Source organism: Gossypium arboreum, chromosome 9, assembly GCF_025698485.1.
Source record: "Gossypium arboreum isolate Shixiya-1 chromosome 9, ASM2569848v2, whole genome shotgun sequence".
Classification (NCBI taxonomy): Eukaryota; Viridiplantae; Streptophyta; class Magnoliopsida; order Malvales; family Malvaceae; genus Gossypium; species Gossypium arboreum.
Window position 1 is genome coordinate 16,891,865 of NC_069078.1, and position 6,992 is coordinate 16,898,856.

Genomic DNA, 6,992 nt, shown 5'->3' on the forward strand with positions numbered 1-6,992 from the left:
TCACATAGACAAATGAATCACTTTATTAATACACATTCACATAATCGTACCTACTTCACACTTCATCAATATATACATTCACAAGATATCAACCCATTTCAAGAGCTGAAAATTCGTTAGTCGATTGAACGAATATTATTTCAAACGTATCGACTTTTCCATTGCACATGTAAACATACCTTATCCTTTGGGCTTTTCGAGCGTACTAATTGGATTTATTACAGCAACCAACGCTCACCTTCAACCCAAGCTTCTTCAGAATACAACCGGATATAACCACACGCACGAATGCCCTCGGGTCTTAGCCCGAATATAACGACTTGCACAAATGCCTTTGGGTATTAGCCCGGATATAACAACTTGCACAAATGCCTTCGGGTATTAGCCCGGATATAACAACTTGCACAAATGCCTTCGGGTATTAGCCCGGATATAGTCACTAGCACAATTGCCTTCGGGTCTTAACCCGAATATAATTACTAGCATAAATGTCTTCGGGACTTAGCCCGGGTATCATTCAATTGCTCATGCACACATAAATCAATAATCATTACACATCCATATTTCATTTTCGTTACTAAGGCTCGAACACAAACATATCACTAGCATAATTGCCTTCGGACTTAGCCCGGTACCATTCAAATACTCATACACACATATGTCAATAATCATTACACATCCATATTTCATTTTCGTTACTAAGGCTCAAACACAAACATATCACTAGCATAATTGCCTTCGGGACTTAGCCCGGGTACCATTCAAATACTCATACACACATATGTCAATAATCATTACACATCCATATTTCATTTCACATAATTCAAGTAGGGTCATTACTCGAAGACTTACCTCGGATGTTGTCGAACGGCTTCAACGGCTATTCGATCACTTTTTCCTTTCCTTTATCCAATTGTGGCCCTCTAAGCTCTTGAGCTAATTCAAACAATTTCAACTTATTAAAGTCTCACTTGCTAGCCTTGGCCGAATACACATATCATTGACCCAACATCACATAACTAAGCACTTTAGTCAATTTTCTTTAATTTCGCACACATTCGGCCTTAGCTCACATCAAGGTAGCCGATTACCTTAATCTTGATGCAAGTATAGCCAAATCTCCTTCTAGATCTCTTCTAAACCAAAAATGGAGCAAAAATCCTCCCTTTTTCCCTTAGTATTTTCAGCCAAAGAATTGAGAATGGATGAACAAATTTTTCTCCTTTCTTTTTCCTCTACTCACGGCAACAAGGGGGCATCCATCCATTTTTTTGTCAACCTTTTCTTTAATGCTAACACATTATTTAATTGCTCCCAACATGCCTCACTAACCCAACATGTTGGAAACATGTTTTCCTTGCCCATCATATCCATCTTGGCCGCCACTATAGAATAATTTGGGCAATTTTGACATGCAAGTCCCCGTTGTGTCAACATGCACAAATAAGCCATTACAAATTAGCCTATCATTTTTTACCATGTTTCACCTTGATCCCTATTTAATAATTTCTCATACATTTGGTAAAATTAGAGAATGAAACTTCCACATATTCATGCACACACATAGTAAGCATAAAATATAACAATTAATTATTTTTATGCCTCGGTTTTGTGGTCCCGAAACCACATTCCGACTAGGGTCGTTTTAGGGCTGTCACAACTCTCCCCACTTAAGAAATTTTCGTCCCCAAAATCTTACCGTAAATAGGGTTGGGTATCGCTCTTTCATAGAGTTCTCGGTTTCCCAAGTAGCTTCTTCTATCCCGTGTTTGAGCCATAACACTTTCACTAGTGGAACCCGCTTGTTTCGCAACTCTTTCACTTCACGTGCTAGGATACGAATCGGTTCTTCCTCATAACTCATATTGGCTTGAATTTCAACCTCTGATGGACTAATCACGTGCGATGGATCAGATCTATAGCGTCGAAGCATCGAAACATGAAAGACATCGTAAATCTTTTCGAGTTCGGGGCAATATCAAACGAGACGAATCGAACCGACTCGCCGGATATCTCATATGGCCCAATGAACCTCGGGCTCAACTTGCCCTTACGGTAGAATCGAGTATCTTTTTCCAAGGCGAAACCTTGAGAAACACTTTATCTCCCCCCTGATGCTCGATGTCTTTACGCTTCAAACCCGCGTACGACTTCTGACGATCGGAGGCTATCTTCGACTTTCACGGATTACTTTCACTTTCATTCAAAGATCTCTAATCAAATCCACCCGAAAATTTTGCTTTCACCGAGCTCGGTCCAAAACAATGGTGTACGGCATTTACGACCGTACAAAGCCTCGTAGGGTGCCATCTTAATACTTGATTGAAAACTATTGTTGTGCGAATTCAATCAAAGGCAAACACTGCTCCCATGAACCATCGAACTCGAGGATGCAACATCTTAACATATCCTCAAGTATCTGAATTATCCGCTCGGATTGACCATCGGTTTGGGGGTGAAAGGCGGTGCTGAAATGCAACTTGGTACCCAAAGCTTCTTGCAACTTCTTCCAAAATCGCGAGGTAAATCTCGGATCTCTATCCGACACGATAGAATTAGGCACCCCGTGTAATCTCACAATCTGAGAAACGTACAATTTGGCTAATTTTTCCATTGAAAAATCCGTACATACGGGGACAAAGTGAGCCGACTTAGTCAGTCTATCTACCACGACCCAAATCGCATCCTTCTTACTTGTTGACAATGGCAGTCCAGATACAAAGTCCATTGTGACTCGATCCCATTTCCACTCGGGTATCGTGATCGGCTGAAGTAATCCTGAAGGCACTTGATGTTCCGCTTTCACTTGTTGACATATTAAACATCTCGAAACAAAGTCGGAGATGTCTCGTTTCATACCATGCCACCAAAACCGACGTTTCAAATCATTGTACATCTTCGTACTCCCGGGTGGATTGCCATTCGGCTATAATGGGCTTCGTTCGAATTATCGAAATAAGTTCAATTCCTTGGAACACACAGACGACTTCAACCTCAAACAATCGTCATCATCGATCCGAAACTCCGATTCCTTGTTCGAACACACTCGCCCGCTTTGCAACCAACTCATCGTCGACCTTCCGAGCTTCACAAATTTGATGTATCAATAATGGTTTGGCTTTCAATTCAGCTACTAACACGTTGTCGGATCGAACGGACAAGTGCACATTCATCGCTCGAAGCGAATAATGATTTACGACTCAAGGCATCCGCAACCACATTCGCCTTTCCCGGTGATAGTCAATGACCAGCTCATAATCCTTTAACAGCTCGAGCCAACGTCTTTGTCGAGATTTAAGTCTCTTTGGGTCATCAAATATTTGAGACTTTTGTGATCCGAGTACACATGGCACCTCTCACCAAATAAGTAATGTCGCCAAATCTTTAAGGCGAATACGATGGCGACCAATTCGAGATCATGGGTCGGATAATTTTTCTCATGTGGCTTTAATTGCCTCGACGATAGGCCACAACTCGACCTTCTTGCATCAATACACAACCTAACCCAAGTAGGGAGGCGTCACTATAGATGACAAACTCTTTGCCGATTCGGGTTGCACTAGAATTGGGGCTTCAATCAAATAAGTTTTCATTGATTGAAACTTTTCGACATTTCTCCGTCCATTCAACTTAACACCCTTTTGGAGTAAGCCGTCATTGGCGTGGCTATCGTTGAGAAACCTTTACAAATCGTCGGTAATAACCGCAAGCCCCAAAAAGCTCCGAACCTCGGTAATATTTCTGAGGCTTCCAATTAAGTATGGCTAAACTTTTTTTCTGTCGACTCGAATACCGATGCAGATATCACATGCCCCAAGAAGCTAACCTCTCTTAACCGAACTCACACTTGCTTGAACTTAGCATATAATTGCTTATCCCGTAAAATTTGCAAGACTAACCTCGGTGTTCAAGATGTTCGGTCTCATTTCTTGAATAGACCAAGATGTCATCAATGAACACGACTACAAACCGATCCAAGTATGGTCTCAAGATCCGATTCATTAAATCCATAAATACCGCAGGGCATTAGTAAGCCGAATGGCATCACTAGGAACTCGTAGTGACCATATCTCGCTCAAGGCGGTCTTGGGTATATCCGAATCTCGAATTCGCAATTGATAATAGCCCGATCTCAAATCTATTTTCGAGAACACCGAGGCTCCTTCGCTTGATCGAACAAGTCATCGATACGCTGTAACGGTATTTGTTCTTTATCGTCGCTTTATTAAGTCGACGATAGTCGATCACGACCTCATGGTTCCATCCTTCTTTTCACAAACAACACCGGCGCACCCAAGGTGAAAAACTCGGTGAGCAAAACCTCTATCCACCAATTCTTGCAACCGAGCTTTCAACTCCTTTAATTCCGTTGGTGCCATACGATACGGAGCTATCGAAATTGGAATGGTACCGGTACCAATTCGATGCCAAACTCTATTTCCGAACAGTGGTAAACCCGCAATTCTTCGTGGAAAACATCCGAGTATTCACAAACCAGCGCACAGATTCGGGTTTCTTTTCTAACTCCTTGTCATCTAGAACATACGCAAGGTATGCTTCACACCCCTTTCTTACGTATTTCTGAGCCAACATTGCTGATATTACAGCTGGCAATCCCTTTAAGTCCGTAGACTCAACCCGAATTAACTCGTTATTCGTGCACCTCAAATCAATAGTCTTGCTTTTGCAATTTACAACCGCATCGTGCATTGTCAACCAATCCAAACCAAGAATGACGTCGAATTCGTCGAATGGCAAAAGCATCAAGTCCGCCGGAAAACAAGAACCTCAAAATACTAGGGGACTTTTCTTACACACTTTGTTGACGAGCACGTAATGACCCAAGGGGTTTGACACCCGAATTACAAACCCAGTAGACTCAATGGGCATAGTCTTACTGGATGCTAAGATTTCACATATATAAGAATGAGTAGAACCAGGGTCAATCAAATCAATCACATTAGTATCGAAAAGAGTGAGGATACCGGTAATAACATCTGGCGAGGAAGCATCCTCACGTCTGGCGTATGGCATAAGTCTTAGCAGGAGCACGAGCCTCGGATCTGATGGTAGCATCTCTAGGCACAACAGAAGTCAGAGTACTCCACCAATAGTAGGCGGAATCGCGTAGCAAGGAGATAGTACACTTTAAGCATTCATCGGGTGTGCAAGATAGCTCATCGAGCACCCGGATAGTGTTGTCCATCCAAAATTCAGCTTGCTCGGCATCGTCATCATCTCAGTAGCTTTAAATTCAGTGGCCCCATGTTTTCGAATCTCAGAGATCGGGGCTTACTTGACCTTACTTGGTCAGTTACCGGAGGTATTGTAGGTGCGGGGGTTGCATTAGTCGGGAATGGAGGTTGTGGAACAGCCGTGTTAGTTCGAATGTATTGGTTAAACCAATCATTCATCACGCTATAAAAGGCTTGCTTAGCCTCATCATTCGGATTGCTAGCAATAGGTTGAGAGTCCGCGCGCTGTCCCTTGTCGGGAGCAGCGCCACACTCTCCACATCATCAGCTATTGCTCGGTTGGGATCGGGATCCATTACAAATAATTAAACACAAATTCAAAATATCAGAAATCACCACACTATCAATTTATCACTATATGGCATGTATAGCTAGACCCAAACGTATCACGGTAGTCCTAGAATCGACTAAGCTGTGCTCTGATACCAATAAAATTGTAACACCCCGAACCCGAGCCCGTTGCCGGTGTCGGACACGAGGGGTTAACAAGCCAAACCCACTTATAGCACCGACCAATTTGACATTTCCAGGCAAGCTGGAAAACTGCGTCACTGTCGCCTTAAAAGACATATCTCGAGTTACAAAACTCGGAAACTGATTCTGTAAATTTTACCTGAATTTAGACTCATATATACATCCCTGGATTTATTTCTAGAATTTTTGGTGGGGCCAATTGGTACAGTTTATTAGTTAAAGTCACCCATGTTACAGGGGTCAACTACACTGACCTTCGTGTGTTACAACTGGAATATCTCCCTGTACAAGGCTTCAATGCTGATGCCGTTTGTTTCTAATGAAACTAGACTCAAAATTAAATCTGTACATATAAGGCATGACTTCTAATTCCTTCTAGATAATTTGTGGTAAATTTTCAAAGTCAAGACAGGAGATCCAGAAACCGTTCTGGCCCTGTCTCACGAGAACTTTAATATCTCTTAGTAAACTGATCATATGATCATTTCGTTACTTTCATATGAAAATAGATCCACCAAGGTTCGTTTACATAATTTATTCACTATTTAATACCATTCCTACTATTTTTAGTGATTTTTCACATTCACATCACTGCAGCTGGCAGCATCTGTTTTTAAGGTAGGCCTTACCTAAATTGTAGTCTCTATGGACCAACTATAGTCTTGTCATACATAGGTCCACTTATGATCATATTTAGCCATTCCAATGGCTGATCATGTGACTAACACCCCCATTCCAATCCATAATCACATCATGAAACCATATATAATTACAAACCACAATTTCGAATGGTCTAATGCCATACTCCACCTTTACGAGCCATTTTCGCATGGCCGTACACATATACATCACAAAGATACTTGAAAACAACCAAGGGTAGTCCTATACATGCCATATCCAAAATTCAACTAAAGAAGTACCAAAAGGGCTTTGATAGTGTGGTTGACTTCAACTTCGATGATCCCGAATCCGATAGCTAACGAGCAAAATCTATAAAACAGAGAGCCAAAGCAACGGGTAAGCATTTTTATGCTTAGTAAGTCTCAAGTAATGAAATCGGCTTTGACTAAAGCATTACATTCACATAGCCAAATGAATCACTTTATTAATACACATTCACATAATCGTACCTACTTCACACTTCATCAATATATACATTCACAAGATATCAACCCATTTCAAGAGCTGAAAATTCGTTAGTCGATTGAACGAATATTATTTCAAACGTATCGACTTTTCCATTGCACATGTAAACATACCTTA